Genomic DNA, 16,890 nt, shown 5'->3' with positions numbered 1-16,890 from the left:
TGCAGACGACATTGCTTTGTTTTTCCAAGACACGAGTAGCATCCACGAAAGTATAAGTGTTCTTAAAAGGTTCTGCCTCTACACTGGTAGTTCCGTCAATTGGGATAAGTGTATTGGTTTCTGGCACGGAAGCTGGTTGTGGAAGCCACATACATTCGCAGGTATCAGCTGGGTAGACACGCCAGTGAAATACTTAGGTGTCCCCCTAGAAAATTATCGTGACAGTGATCCTTTCTGGCGCAGGCAAGCCACCGAAATCCGTGATAAAGCGGATAAGTGGGGGGGTAAGCAGTTGTCCGTGTTCGCGCGAGCGACTGTGTGTAATCTATTCTTTGTGTCAAAACTTTGGTACGTGATGCAGGTTCTGCATTGCTCGCGTGCCAATGTTCAAAGATTGCACAGGGTGTTTGCTGTCTTTATTTGGTGTTCCACTTGGGAGCGCACAAGCCGAACCAATCTGTTTAGACGAGTGCGCTGTGGGGGCCTTTCCCTGGCGCACCTTTTTCTACGCCAGGTAGTGAACCGCTTTCTTTTTTTACGTGATGTGCAAAACCCTTTTTTGCGCACCGTGTGTCAAGTGCGCCTAGGTAGAGTTTTACCCGAATTTGTTGTTACTTCTTGTGTTCGTGACGGTGGCATTCATGGCTATCTACGTGAGGTGGTACTTTCGGCAAGATTTTTATTCTCGCGGTTTTCTTTCGAATATCTGGCTACCGTGCACAGAAAAAAGCTGTACAGAGACCTTCTTGACACCACTTTGCCGACTCCTTTGTACCGATCCCTATACAGTGCAGGGCCAGGACAAGATGTGTGTCAGCGTGTGAAAAAAATGACTGTACCGCCTTATGTAAAGTCTTTTTTCTTTAAATTACACGTGGGAGTATTACCCGTTAAAACTTGGATGATTGAAAAAGGTTTGTTTGTTCCCTGGGGGCCTGACTGCTTGGTTTGTAAAAAACCAGAAACAGTAGAGCACGCATTCATAGACTGTTGGGACGGGGTGTTCCTGTGGGACGTTTTGCAGAGAACACTAAAAAAGGATTTCCCGTTGGATAGCCATGGAATCAGGTTCTTGGCCGTTGAAAACTACGGCGGCGTCCCGTATGATCTTTTGATGTTGCTGGCCCTGCATAGTATATGGAAAGCTCGAATGGCAGTTCGTCATAATGATGTAGATGTGAAACCAAGCAGAGAGTTGTTCTGCCAGAGTGTGCGGGAGATCTTAGAAGTGTATAAAGCCCAACCATCTCCACCTGACTGGTTAAATGTGTTGGAAAGTGTGGCATGGCTTCGGCCTTTTTAACAAGCGCGCACTAGCAAGTGGCGTGCTGATGTCTTTTCGCGCTTTGTAATTCTTTTGTTTTGTTTCGCGCCTTGTAATTTTTTTTGTTCTTATTGTGTATACCGAAGACAGGCAATAAAGAGAAAAAAAAAAAAAAAAAAAAAGGGGGTGTAGCTCAGATGGTAGAGCGCTCGCTTAGCATGCGAGAGGTACGGGGATCGATACCCCGCACCTCCACTTTTTCTTTTTTTTTCCCCATAACGACAATATAAAGGTCAGGCTTATTCTTTTATTTAAGTTATTTATTTAAGTTCTTTTATTTTATTCTTTTATTTAAGTTAAGTAACCAGGCGTTCAAGTAGCAGCGAGTATTGCATGAACATGACTCCTATAGTGCCCAGGCGATTCACCCCTTTGGCACCACCAGGTTTCTTTTTTTTTTTTTTTTTTTACAGAAGAAATAAATTTATTCTCCACGCCAATAATTAAACTGAGATTTTTTTTTTTCTTGTTGCCTCTAAGAAACGGTACAGAAGCGCCTTCCTATATATGAAGCCTGATACCATCGACCCTCTGATTATATATAACAGAAAAACAATTTTTGATGACACCAAAGCCCTTTTCATGAGTTGTGAGAGCGAATGCATTTCACCTTCATCTGAACGCTCTTGGGACGACGTGGCGCCGATCGGGTTACACTACATGAACGAATAATGCGGTGATTTAGAAAACGAGTCCCAAATCCGCATTCGGGCCAAAGCTTGCTTGGTGCGACATAAGCTCGTACGCATGCGGCCGAAGTGAATGGCGTACTTCTGCTTGCTTGTGGCCTTACCTAATTGCTCAGTAAAAGTTAAAATAAATATCTTGGCAGCAAAAAAAAAAAAAAAACACACTCCCCGTCGGGGAATCGAACCCCGGTCTCCCGCGTGACAGGCGGGGATACTGACCACTATACTAACGAGGAGGACGGTAACGGCAGAGTTAGGCTCCCCAGACATGGCTTTTCTTGATTCTTTGTGAAATGTTCTTCATGCTTTCCTCAACTATGACCTCATGACTATGTTATCTTACGAGATTTTTTCGAAACATGACGATGACATGACGCGCTCCACGTGTATAATATCGGGAACATATGGTTGTGAGTACTGAGCTATGACTTATGACTGTTCCCATGGGTATGTTCTGTTATTTGGCCATATGGGGTGTGTATAACATTTAAGTTATGAGTTATTATGAAGGTTTTATGAGGACGACTATGTTCTCAAGACTATGTTTATGCCCATGGCATATGACGTGCGGTTTGTATTACTGTAGCCCAAGAATTGTGCTACGTTATGACTGTGACCATATAGGACATGCATGACATTAGAGCTATAAGTACTCAGTTCAGATTACGACTGGAATTATGATTTCTCGAGTTCTCTGAGTTCGGGAGTGGTCCAAAGACAACTTGTGTGTGTGTGGAGATGGACCGCTAAAAATAATGCTTGTGCACTATCCGACTGTTTCTACCAGAAATATCCATAGTTTCTTTTTTTTTTTATGAAATCGGAATACATCATATTACCAATAGGAGTAAAATTTTAACTCAAGTTAAATTTCGTCAGGCGGTCGTAATTACTGCGTAGCCGTCTATTACAGGCATGCCCCATAAACCAGCCGTGGTTTGTGAGGTGCGCATAAATCCCCATCCTCAACAGTCCTCGTCAACATTAATCGGGCACACATCTACATCTGCGCGTATGTTTACGTCCGTCTATTACAGGTATCAGCGTTGATATTTTTAGAAATTCAGATAATGATGTGTATCCTGTGTTGGGGTTTCCTGATCAACCCGCATTTATCATGAAACTGTCCTTATCCCTGTAGCGTTTATTAAACTTTTCTAGTTCCCCACAACCATTCTCCGTTTTGAGCACACGCGCCTGCGACGGCATGTCATCAAAACATCTCTCTATGATATATGATAAGAAGGATAAGATCCCTTATTTCCTGGTGATCTTACATGTCATTTGCATACACACCGACGCGTTGTTCATGTGTCCGGTCCACTCGTATTACGATTCTTCCGTACACTGACATTTTAGCTCCTTTTTCCCCCTCTTCACAGCCATCATGATCTGCGTTGAATTGTTGGTTGGAACCTTAATTGTTAGCCTGTGTCTAGAGTGCCGTCTGACGGCATTATAAACACTCCACTAAAGCGACGTCCGCTAACGTTTCGATGAAAAAATACCGCGTCTGGCACTAGTTCACCCTTGATAACGTAACGTAACGTAAATTAACCTATCATAACCGAACAAACAAAAAAGAAAATAATTTATAACACCGAAAACTAATCTAAGCCATAAAAATTATAATGAAAACTTACTATGTAAAAAGAAAAAAATACATGATGCAGGAGCCCGACTTGAACCACCGCCCTTGGTAACAGGAAACTAAAACAGAACCTTTACCCCACAACGGCAGACGGTCTGCGCTGTGTCAGCCCTGACTCATTTATTTATTTATTTATTTTATTTTCCTTACGGGTCCCTAAAAGAAGAGACGTTACATGAGGGGTGGGTATACAAGACATTGGCAAAGGTAAAATTGGATGAGTGACACAATAAAACAATAAAAATTGCAGGGTATAGCTGACGCGGAAGAAACAAAAAAAAAAGGGGGGGGGGGAATGTACAGTTGTTTGAGGACGGTGGAAGAAATCATTTTGCGGTTGTAAAAGATACCACTTCAAAGGTACAAAACATTTTCAGGTACAAATAATTGAAAATATACTCGCCGTACGAGGAAAATAACATTAGAAACATAACAGCAGGCACCATTATACAAGAAGTAAATAACACGGGCGGTCACAAGAAGAAAAACAACTAAGTACGTTCAAAAGTTACCTGGCAATATATTACGGTTCAACGATGGTTGTCAGGGATTTTTTAAAGGCTTCCGCATCATGAATGCTAACAATGGTATCTGGTAGGTCCCCATTCCTCAGCTGCCCGAATAAAGAAAGATTCTGCAAATGCGGTAGTTTTGGGGCGAGGGTGTTGTACCTGCGTAGTGTTGCAACAACGATCAGAGAAATGGGGGCGTGGGGTGACGTAAATGCTCGGTGGGCATGCGTGATAGAATTTGTGGAATAATGCGAGTCGCGCATCTTTTCGGTGGTGACTAAAAGGAATGAGTGCGGCACTCTAGTGCCATTCGAATGGCACTAGAATTCGAATGGCACTAGAACGGCATTCGGACGGCACTCTAGCCATGGCTGTAGCGCTGAGCTGGAGTGCCTTCGGGCTCCACTCTAGACACTGCGTAAATGCTAGCGCATCGGGGCTGCATCGTCATATTGCCCAGAATTACTTAATGTCCTGCCAACGTTTTCTTTCGTCAAAGGTCCAGATATAAGTGTAACAAAGTGTAACTTTATCTCCCTCATCCATGCACAGCTTGAACCTGAGCCGAGCTTAGCTGCGATAAATTACCCTAATTACTTTCGTTTTCCCTCTCTAGTTAAGATAAATAACCCTCATCCCACCTTCCTCTCCCCCTCTATGTCCCTCGTTTAGACCAAGCTGATTAAATATAGAAGCCATCGATTAGCACAGCGTACATGCAGCAGTCTTCTGAGTGGATGTTTCTCGGCCCTGTCTGGGAATAGCGACTTCCCTCGAGGACGGAGCGGCGGGTTCGTTCTAAACTACTTAAGGACACTCATTACCGCTCAAAGCTCATATGACGCAAATTGCGTCATTACTGTCTGCCGCCACCAGGACGATGGTCCCATCGGTGACGTAACACGAAAGCGGATATACCTCGGTTTCGGCGCGTGGCGCTAATTGAGTGACCGACGCCTGCGGCACAGAACACTGGGCCGCACTGAATGGCTGATCTAGATGGCTTGAGAACCGGCCTCGCAATCAGCGGCTGACGCTGAAGACTCCAATTCCGTCCTATTTCGGGTCCATCCGAAATGAAAACTTTTCGGCGCGGGAAAGGTATTACGCTAAGGAAGGTAAGTAATCGCTGCTTCCCTCTTGGTCGCTGCCAGCTATGTGTCTCTGAGAAGAAGTCTGTAAAGCAGAAGTCCTGCGTCATTTTCACTAACGTGAAACCTAGGGAGGGGTGAAGCATGCAGTGTATAAGTGTATTCTTGGCGCCTTGGCGTTTTTGCCAACGCAGATGAAACCGTTGGAGGGTAGAGGTGTACATATTGGCTGTAAAAGCCTCTCGTCTTTGAAGCACGAATCTCTCTAGCCCGAGACGTAAACGAGTGTCCCGGTGTCTTAATAGCGTAACTACATGAGACGACGATTACGACGACGACAGGAGACGCCAACAGCCTCAGCCCCGAAGGGTCTTCGCCCCTAAAAGAGGTTCACCATTACCTCGTCCAATCTGCCTTCTCATACCTTGTTTGTTGCTTTTCAGATTTTCTCGTATGAGCCCTTCTTATCACGCTCTGATTTTCCGTTCCTTATAATTTATCTCCAATTGTTTCCCCACTTTCGCTCATCTTCACAGTCGACGACGTACTATTTCTTCAAGCCGTCGGCACTGCCCTTTCTGGTCCCACCAACAGCGCACGGCACGGGGGTTATTGCGGCGGAAGCAATTACATTGGGGCATTTTGGATTCGGACATCTCGCAAATAATATAGACGTCGATCTGCTGACAGAGTGGGCTGCGACCAAAGTACAAAGAACGACGTAGAACTTGCGGAGAAAGGTGACGTCGGCCGAGCCAGGAAAGGGCATCAGGTGCGGTGGAGCTGCATTCGCACCGCTGGTGACCTAATTGCTAAGGGGACGCGGAGTCGAAGCGGTGGCGCACGCTCCCGCCACGCAACATTTATTTGTCGCTCGTTCGCGATGTAAAACTGAGTGCGCAGTGAGTGCAGAGCTGAGTAGGCGAAAAAAGTGGGTGGCAGGGGAATGAAGGCGACGAAATTCCCGTACCGGCGGGCAACAACAGGAGCGAAAGGCAGCCGATTCCGCTGCTAAAGCCTGAGAACGGGGCCACTGAGACGGTGAGAACGCAAAGCACGCTTAGCAAGGTGTGCGAGGGGAGTGTGAGGAACGCTGTGCCCATCTTCAAGTTCGAGAGGGAGGGGTATGACACGCTCCCAGGTGTTTAAAGATCCACCAAGGAATCTCACAATAAACTTCGTTGTTACTCTCGGTATTAGAGAGCTTTAGCAGTCCGTCTGTTCCGTAGTTTACGTAGTTACCATGATTACCGGGACCCGACTGCGCCTTCGCGCACGGAAAGGCGAGGAGGAAGGGCGAGGAGGCGGACCCCACTGTGACGGATGCACAAGCAGCCATTCCGAGTCACTACATCCAACGCGTCAGTAGATCCAACGAGTCATTACATCCATTCTTGGATGTACTGACTCGGTGGATCTAGTAACGCGTTGGATCTAGTGACTCGGTTGGATCTACTGACCCGTTGGAACTAGCGACGCGTTGGATCTAATGACTGGGATGGATGTATCGACCCTTTGGATCTTATGACTCGTTCGATCTAGTGACTCGGTGGGGCGGGAGGGAGAGGAGGGTAGTTAGGGCAGGAATATTTTTGCCCCCACCGCCTTCCATTCCGGCTTTACAAAATGAACAAAAGGGCGCCCCTCAGCTTACTGCTTGGGTAGCGGGTATGCTTTCTAGCGCTGCACGTCTGTATTTATTCTTTTTCCACAGCTCGTGGTGAGTTCGTAAGTGCACACAACACTTTCAAAAGAAAGGGACAACGTGTTTTGAGACTAACCACCCTGCGAGCACTTGGCTATCAGTGAGGGAGTAAGGAAAATGTAAAAAATTAGGAAAAAGGGGCGCGGCGACCACTGCAGATTAGTCACGGGAAAATGCGCCTGCTACAGTGACGTTTATGTGAAAGGTACACGTAACGGCGGTTGCGGGGGGACCCCGGGATGGGGATATTTTGTGCAAAGATTCCCCGAAAGCCTGACTTTGGGTGGGGGAGGAGGGTGGGGGGGGGTGCCTTACTGTTAATTTTAGCTCGCCGTGGCATCCGCTAGGAGGACCGGTGCTGGAAAGATGCATTTAACTTTATAACGCAGGAGTCGTTGTCGGTATTCTCTGTCTTTTTTTACATTTTCAGGTATAATTATAATTTTCACAACTTAGGTTAGTTTTCGGTGTCATAACTTTTTTCTGTTCGCTAGGGTGTGTTAGATTCGTTAACGTTAGGCTACTTTAGTAGAAGGCGAAGTAGTACCAGACTACGGCGCCTAGTATATTCTAGGCACTACAGCCCTACGGGGCGTTTTTCATCAAAACAATGCCTGTTGGCGCCCGTTTAGTGGGGGACTTATAATACCGTCGGACGGCATATAAACACAGCCTCATATAAATGCACTCGACTTCCTTGAAACGATTTTTCCTTATATATTTGTTGAGAATCGTTCCTCGATGACGTTTTATTCTTTTTTTTTCGGCATCTCCGATTGCACTGGAACAAACATGTATTGATACTGCAGTAAAGTCTGCATGCAGACTTCAAACGCGCCCTACGTCGTCGTCTTGACACCAACCGCGGCCGGAGCCCCGCTAGCCGTTCCCGGTCCGCCGGACTCCTGATGTATTTCTGTGAAGCAGGGGCTTCATACGCGCTGCCCGCGGACCGCACGCGGCCCTGGGACCTTTTGATTCGAACCTATTTATTACTAATGTTCTTGTTCGCAATTCCGCATTATTTTAGGCCAGGTGATTTTATGCGGCATTGTCAAAAACGACGGTTTATTTGTTGAATATTTGGTGGAATATTTGAATCTTTCGGAAGCTTCGCTTTAAAAACGCAGAAAGCCAAAACGAACAACTTCAGCAGTGGTAGCAGCTGAACCAACTTCAGTTGGTAGCAACTTCAGTTGCTACAATTTCAGTTGGTAGCAATTAAAATGCGAAAACTTCGTATAAAAACTGAACATCTGTCCTGTTCAGCTGTTAGACAGCGAAGCTGTTAGATTCTAATAAAAATGATATTACGAAAGGAGTTACAAAAGCGCTTTGAATTTCAATTTAGCAATACAGTTGACTCATATTAATACGAACTCCATGAGGACCACAAAAGGCTTCGAAATAACACGGCTTTCAAATAAGCAGAATCCCGCCATGGTGGCTCAGTGGCCAATGCATTGTGCTGCTAGGCTCAAGGACGCGGTTTCGATTCCCGGCCGCGACTTTCCTCGCAAATTCAAGCGCACGACATTGTTTGTCCTGAGTGTTAAGACTCATTGCTATAGTTGGAGCTTGAAGAGTCCAGCACGCAATCTGCTTACACGGAGTTGTGTGCAGCAAAGAACGTACAAAGAACGTAGGGATGCGTACGTTGGCGCGAGTTTCAACGGAACTGGCTGTGCGCGGCCGCAGTTGCCTAGGCGCCGACATAACACGGTACATGGTGGTGTTTTGGCGCCGAAAAATTTGAATTTCATCGAGAAATGACGGCCACACGTATGTTTTTATTCAAAATAACTTCCAATTACCCGACATAATTGGTTTTGGCTTCGAATTATCGGGCAATTTTTCCATTTAATTGCATGTATAATAGCCGAAACCAGCTAGAACATCACTTCAAGTTAACCGAAAATTCTGATTAGGCTTTTTTTAACTATGGAGAGTAGATTTTATCTTGTTTGCGAGCGTATTGATCGGACGTAGTTAGAACGAGCAGAAGGAACACAATACGATTGTTATTTGCGATTTAAGCTATTTCTCAGTTCAATATAGTAATCAAATTTGAAATGGCCGCAGTTTTATTCTAACAAAAAAACACGATGTTGCCTGTTTTACGTTGTTTCAGAGGCGATAATGGAATGTCTTAGGAGTAGCGGCTTTATGTTCGTTCTATGAAAACTGCGACTGGTAAAATACCCATTATATCGCCTAAGCCAAAACTCCCCACGACCATGTAGCCGCCTCAGAAGTCAGAGTTCATTCATATGTTTCGCGGTCTCCTTACGAAAACAAGAGTTACATCCATTTTCTGTAACCATTCTCATCCCGTAGATGTTCACATCTTTACAACAAAAGAGAATTCCTGAACGCTTACCATTTCACTGTCGACCACCTAATTACGACAAGTAAATGAACTCGCCGTGATGAAAGATCTGTCAGGCGGCACCATAATTTTACCTGAGATGTCTATGCTGGATTTAAAGCTACAGCAGTTTCCCGATTAAGTTGGGGCGTTGTCGCAAAAAAAAATAACTTGATTGCCACCTACTCGCAATAAAGGGGGTATAACAAATAGTTGAATAAAGGAAGACCAGGTGCAGCTTTCCGGCTTAGTGCAATTTTGGCAGGTGTGATTACTATAAAGTTATTGAGCGCAGTACAATGAATTTTCCACAGCCAATGATAGGGCAAAAGCTTACTTTGTGCGCATTTTCAAGTTTATAACTTTGTTCTTCAAGGCTTCGTGGCCTTTGAAATATCCCTTTGAAATGCATGAGTAGTAACTTTTGATAGTTAATGACACGCAAACTATTCCGATTTTCAAATCCAAGTCCACTGGTTGGTCAGTGCGAAATATCTCTTTTTCTTGTGCATTAACTAGGTTCTCGTCCAGTTATATTTTTCAGCAGGAAAGCTGGGGAGGAATCAGTAATAACAGAGTGATTGTTCGTTGATATTCCGTCTTGCACGCCAACTGCATGTTTGCATTTGTGCAAGATGATAAAACGGGGGAAAGCATCCGTATTGACGACCTGAGAACAAATCCCTGTTCGGCGAATCCGATTCGCTCTGTCCAGCGACGCCAGTGACACCGTGCGGAATTTGTCCAAAGCCGGGATACGGTGATCGGCGGACCGGTATACGTCGCTCCGGCGGCATCCGTGCGGCTTCGCAGAAGCAAAAGGAAAATAGATATCGCAAGTATAGTAATCGACAATGCCGTCTAAATAATCAGAAAATGTAGGCTGAACGAGCGTTCATATTATCTCAACTTTCTTGAGGCAAGCAGCGGGTAAATGTGAAAGAGTTTTAGGACTTGCCGGTGTCTGCTGCGGAGAAAAATGGAAGCCTTCCGGAATCACCCGTGCGTACGGGGTGCCTAAAGTGTTATTTACTGAATTACGTCTGCCACATTTAATAGTTCTTTGCTATGAGGGCGCCGATTTTGTAGGCTCTTTGTATCACCATGTGATCGTCTTCTTCGGTAACTATTTACCTTCATTACCGCATAATGTGTCAACCGATCTTGGCTTATGTGTAGATAAATTGCCTGAATTCCACTTTAGAACATATAAGAAGCAGAGGCTGTACAATTCGCTCGCTTTTATTTTCAATAAAGAAACAAATAAAAACTTTTTGCACGCGAAGGCGAGAAGCAAATGTCGGGATGAGTTTGTTGATTAATGACTGAATACACAAATAATAATGTCGAAGCATGATGTTTTATCATTGACAAAAAAGTAACTGGTTCGGATAGTTCAATATCGAGCTCTTGAATGCATTTGGTAGCCCCCGTTTTCGTTTTGGTAATAAGCATTGACGCACTTTAAAATCTTACCGGCAGTCAAATCAATATAACGTAATTTCTGCAGACGCTTTCTCTTAAAATAATTACTACCAGAAAAAAGCGCACCTGTAAATTACTGCCTGTATTTTCATGTACACTTCAATATCACACGTAGGCTTATAATTTTGTTTTATATATAATGCTAACACGTACGTTCGTTTGTGTACAACTTGAAATGACGTAATAGCTAGGAGCCTCGTATTCACGGTTTGACTGCCCAAAGTGACAACGAGGTTTTACGACACCCAAGCAAAACACCGTAGTACGCACATATCGCCCGCGCATGGTGCACATGGGCTTCTGCTTATATGCACACAAAACGTTTAAATTAAAACGTGCACTGCGATGACGTACACTGCAATAATATCCCAAAACTTAGCGTTGTACCTTATGTAGCAGGTTCTTTGCCCAAGGAGGCGGGATTGTATTGAAACCACTGCAGTGTGGCCTGAGCCTTGAGCAGCGGATTGCCTCGCAGGCAGCGCTTTTTACACCGCAGCAGACACCTTGAAATGAATGGAATGTTGTCTCGCAATCTGCAACGTATGCATGTTTATTTTTCAAGAAAGTAGTTGTGTCAAGCGGAACTACGGGGTTTTAGGCCGCTATTGATGCTGGCACACATGCTTCTACGAAGTATGCTACTGGAGTGTACTAGAAGAAAGAAAACTTCTAGTACACTCTAATACTACGAAGGTCCGATCACCGTCTCGTCCGCAATTGCCCTTTTCCGCAGCGCCACCTGTAGGGGCTGGAAAGAACGGATAGAGCAGAGCACCGCACACAAAAATACCGGAATACTGAAATATACGTCCACTCGCGGAGAAGGATTTTTCCCCTTCCCCCTCGCGTCCCTTATCCCTCGGTCGCCCACGTCGTCCGCTTCGGCGCGTTCTTGGAAAACTATGCATTGAGCTCCTGAATGGGTTGCCTTAGCTAGCGGGCGCTGCAGCGCGCATTAATTTAAGCGACACGAATGGTAGCGGTGGCCCGATCCAAGTCCAACAGTTCTAGGCGAGCTCCCCTCGAAGCCGGCACCATGCACGCCCCTTCCGCCGTTCCCATGTGCCGAGAGAAATTCGGGAAGGGACAGCTGGCTGACCCGTAGGGTGAACGTCCATCGAGATTCAGAATCTAACATTCGAGGAACAAAAAAAAAATAGAATAACACATTCGTTCTGGGGGTATTTTTACAAGGCCTTTTCGGTGCATGAACATACGATTACACGCACAGTTAAGCACCCGCATGTTCCAGTGCTGGTCGATTTCGGTACAAACAGACGTAGGTGATCCAGGAATTGATGATAGAAAAAAAAAACAGTGAAAAGTTGCAATCAATTACAGATTTTTTATGTTAATATTTTATTTATCCCAACATAATCATAAGTGCACTGAATTTCTTCGAAACGAATTCTCCAGTAATTGTGTATTAAAGAGGGTTCCTCAATCGTGTTGAATTGATTTGTCTTTGGGCAGTGTCTCAAAGATTTATTTTTCTTAAAACGTGGCCTGTTCTTTTATTGTAATATTTACGCATAATTATCAATTCACATATTTTTAAACGATTGAAATTGTAGGTTCATTCCTAAGAATCGTTCCCCAATCCTCTTTCAGCTATTTACCTTTCTTGTAAATGTTCTTTGAATAGCAGCGCTAACGACTGAAACGAATTACTGAAATTGTGAATTTGTGACGACGTAGTTATGACCTCTGTTTATTTTAAATTGCGAAATGAATGCATATATAATTCACAGATGAGACCTAATTGTGGCCTGTACAAAATCAGTACCACTTCAATGGTGAAAAAATCTTGCATTCAATTCGTTCTTTCTTTCACACTTAGGCATTTAGAGAGTGCAAGTACATCAAACGGTTATTCGTGGATGCTAGTAAACAAAAACAAACCGATGAATACAACGACCCCCCAATCGCGAGAAATACAAGCACGCGCAGTTCTTCCCTTTGGATGTAATGGCTCGTTGGATCTAGTGACGCGTTGGATCTAGGGACTCGGATGGATCTCATGACTCATTGGATCAATTGACGCGTTGGATCTAGTGACTCGGTTGGATCTCTTGACTCGTTGAATCTTCTGACTCGGGCATCACGTGGCCTATTGGATCTCCTGACTGGTTAGATCTAATGACCCGTTGGATCTAGTGACCATAAGCGAGCATGGCGAGGGCTTGCCCGCGGAACAAATCCCCCTACCGCGTCGAATGCGCAAGTGCCCAGACGGGTCCCGGTCAACACGGTAACCACGTGCAACACGGAACATAGGTCTGCTAAAACTCTCTATTAAAGGAGCCATGAACACAAAATACAAGTACAGTTTATTAGAAAGACTGCTTAGTCCCGATAACAATGATGCCGATATCATCGCAATCTTCGAACAAATAACGGAGATATTAAAGAAAACTTGCGAAGCAGTCGCGACCCCCTAGCCAATTTCCCGCAACTTTTCTATGACGTCACGGAACCTTGTTTGTGCGATTGGCAGCCGCCTAACTGACCTGTCGCGACGACACATGACTGGACGTCTGTAATGGGGCCTCTAGTTCCATTTGACCGCATCACTTGAATGCTAACGTGCAGTTAACGCACTGAAAATTATGTTTTATTGTTGGCCCGCATGACGTCATTCTTGCTCGTAACACGTCACTGGGGCGCAAAATTTGAAAATTTTTAAATACTTCTTGTATTTTTTTCGTTAAAAAAACATCTTCTGTGGCTCTAATGGAAGTGAGTGAGATACCGAATCCTATGTCTTTCATATTAAACGCTCTTCATGGCTCCTTTAACTGCGGGCCCAGCGGCGTATGCCACAATATGTGTTACCCTCACGCGCCCGTTAGAGTTCCTCTATAGGAACTCACGCGCCCGTAAGTATACAGAGCCGCCCACGCCATCGCGTCCTTGGCAGACGCGTCACTGACCTGCCACCGCAATCTCGGCACGCGTTCACCTTCCCTAGTGGAACGACACGGCTCACGCACTTGCTCGGAAGGAGCGTTCCCCTGTGTACACACCCGCCTGGCAGCAAAAGCCCCGCCGCGGTCGCTCTAGGGTGGGCGATAAAACGCTGTGACTACAACGACGTCACAGGCGCGCAGTGACTTTGAAGAAGGGAATCTCAGAGGCCGCGGAGATTGAAGGGTTGTCACGGCGCACTGCCGCCGCCACGTCGTCCGCGCGTTATCACACGGGGATACGGCGGGGAGAGGGCCAAAACAAGGGAACGAGCTAAGGCTGGAAGAGCTAGTGAAGCCACTTTCGGCCCGTTCCGAAAGGCCTTTCCGCACTCTTTTTCTTCCCCGCATGCCGAGGCGGTCGACGCAAGGAGTGGTTATTGTGGGCGTTTGCAGGGGTCTTGTTTACGGCCCTGTGCAGTGAACCCGAGTGCGTCGCCGTTTCGGCGATTGCGACAGGGAGAATACCCCGTGCGGTGACGCCTGGCTGCCTGCCTGCCGAGGCGAGAGTGAGGGGCACTTTCCTCCGACCGGAGGGAGGAAGTCGCTGAGGAGATGGAGTAGGCAATGAAATTGCTTCATCAACGTGATACGAGAAACCGCAGTTGCTCCAGTGGGAGAAGGAAGTCGAAAATAAAGAAAAAGTGACATGCATGGACTACGGAGGAAAGCAGACAGCTGTTGCCGAGATTATGACGAAAAACCTTTATTCAGTATCAATCGATGGGTTTTGTTTTTTAACCCTTGCTAGGAGTCGGCCAATATTCCTTGGGACCTTGCGGCTGCCTCAGTTTGATTGGTGATCTTCCGTTAAGCTCCTAGGTCTGAGCTGAGCATCAGAGCCTCGCAAGTGTCTATGATGTGCATGCCGTCTGAAATCTGTGGGCACGTCCAGCTCATGTGGACAATGCTTGCCAGGCTTTCGCAATGTTTGCATTTGGGTTCAAATTGACCTAACGAACAATAAGAATCATTTAGATATCTGAAAACTAAAAAGAAAGACCTAAAGAAAGCTTTAAAATAATAACCTACGCGGCAAAAAGACACCGAGGACACGTAAGCAAATCCTACGAGTTGTGAATGAGCAAGCCCTAATGTTCAATTCAATGCCGCACAGCCCTAGATCACTGGTGACTGTTGCGCTGCCAGGTGAGAGGAGGATAAGATGCAGCCGGGGTGCCAAGCTCGACGCGGTGCATTCTGAAATTGAACTGGTTTTAACTAAATGTGAATTAAAAAAAAAAAAACTAGAAGTGTTACCGAGGAAACCGACAGACGAACAGCGTCCGTTGCCCACTGCAGTTTCCGCATTTTTTCTCGAGACTCCTTTTCCGTGTGTTTCATTTTTTTAAAACCGAAGTCGAAAAGCTAATGCATTTCCCCATAGACCGGTTGGTCGACCGAAAAGCTCTGATCCGATCTCCGGACACACGGCGCGTGCGTGAAACCGGGATTCCATTGTGTCAAAACGGTTTACTCGAAAATCGCAAAAAAGGAATGCGAAGCAAGACAATACACTTATCGACCATGAAGAAGGAGTACAATAGTGTACCACCTATATCTCATAGGCAACGTATCGGTGTACATTTAGATCCTTCGTAGATGAGTTTACCTAGTGCGCGAAAAATCGTCGCATGTGTTCGTTCTTCGTTTGCGATTTTGGTCTTTGAAGGTTTGGCGATCGGGCGCACTGGGCGCACTTTCAGCGATTGTTTTGACGCACTTTCGACGCAGTTTTTACTGTCTCAAAACTGCGTCGAAAACTTTTAAAAGCTTCTCTCCCTTCAAAAACTTTCTTTTTGAAGAGACACTAAATATTTTGAGGCGCGCGTTATCGATCCATGCAGAATGACCCGCCGCAGCCACTGGGAATCCAAGTGCTGTTTCGATACTACGGACAACGCCACCGACCCCGGTTTTGTCGCGCAATGGACCTGTTATTGCTTCCGCCTTAAAATAATCCCGGGCCATCTCCACTAACGTGAAATTTGGGGAGGGGCGAAGCAGCAGTGGCACCTTGGCATTTTTGCCCACGGAGATGAAACTGATGGGGGGTAGCGGTATTCAGCTTTGCTGTAAAAGTTTCGTGTCTGAAGCACGAAGCGTTCTAGAGCGAGGCGTTGGAAAACGAGTGTCCCGGTGTTTCAGTGCCGTGACTACATGAAACGACGACGACGACGACAGGAGATGCCGACAGACCGAGCCCTTAAGGGGCTTCATCCCTAAAAGCGTGTACGAGGACAAAAATGATTACCGGAATCGTTCGGATATTGCGATAACGGAAATCCCGCTGTTTAACGCAGAACAACAGCCTAATGTGTGTTTCGTCAAGAATAAATTTCACGCCGAATTATTTTACGGCCTATGGCTAAGCGCATAATTATCGCGTAAACCTGGCAGTGACGAAGTCCACTGCAGGACAGCAAAATCGCCATGCACGAGTACGTAGATCGTGCCGAAGCCTGCCCACCCCTAAACACGCAATCCACTCACCGGCTCTTGGGCAGATACAAAGTGTGCGTAGCACTCGACCCCTGCAGATAAGACTATCTAGAAAAGTTGCAACTACAGCACGAGTGCGTATGGAAAAGGGGGGCTGCCAACAGGGGTATGCTATTAACGGCCCTTCCGCGATGCCAGCTGCACCGTAAACTGCAAACAAGAGGATATGAAAAGGGAGGGAAGCTTTAGGCTAGTATAATTTGGGCTAATCGGTACAGATATAATTTGGCCTAGTCTTGCCCAGTCAGTATCATCTAACAAGTTGAGTTGTAGAGCACACAATAGAGAGTTACAGCAGAGCAGAGAACCGGTACCGGTACGGTGTAGAGTTTCTTAGTATATAGTACACTAGAGAGCAACGTGGCTCTAGCGTCTATGCGGCTCACATCAAGTGTGTCTGTGTCGTCATGGTTGCCATTATACCGTACGCTCACCTTCCTTTCGTCGTTGGTTTTGATTGAAACGTTTTAGTGGCCGTAAGTTAAAATGCAGTGCCACAAAAATGCCAAGAAGAGTGCTTTGTTATATACAGGGTGTCCCAGCTATCATGCACCAAGATTTTAAAAAAGAGTAATGGCGTTACTCGACGAAAAC

At 45.8% G+C, this 16,890-nt stretch overlaps 2 non-coding genes across 2 annotated transcripts; one reads left to right on the top strand and one right to left on the bottom strand.

Moving 5' to 3' along the window:
• The first annotated feature begins 1,446 nt into the window (after positions 1-1,446).
• On the top strand, positions 1,447-1,519 carry Trnaa-agc (transfer RNA alanine (anticodon AGC)). The gene has a single exon. It is a non-coding gene; the product is annotated as a tRNA-Ala (tRNA).
• Positions 1,520-2,177: 658 nt separating this feature from the next.
• Trnad-guc (transfer RNA aspartic acid (anticodon GUC)) lies at positions 2,178-2,249 on the bottom strand. The gene has a single exon. It is a non-coding gene; the product is annotated as a tRNA-Asp (tRNA).
• Positions 2,250-16,890: the final 14,641 nt, after the last annotated feature.

This window comes from Haemaphysalis longicornis, unplaced genomic scaffold, assembly GCF_048455015.1.
Source record: "Haemaphysalis longicornis isolate Haplotype H1 unplaced genomic scaffold, Haemaphysalis longicornis Haplotype H1 scaffold_10, whole genome shotgun sequence".
In the NCBI taxonomy this organism is placed as follows: Eukaryota; Metazoa; Arthropoda; class Arachnida; order Ixodida; family Ixodidae; genus Haemaphysalis; species Haemaphysalis longicornis.
The sequence above is the reverse complement of the archived record's forward strand: the minus strand, read 5'-3'. Positions and strand labels throughout refer to the sequence as shown.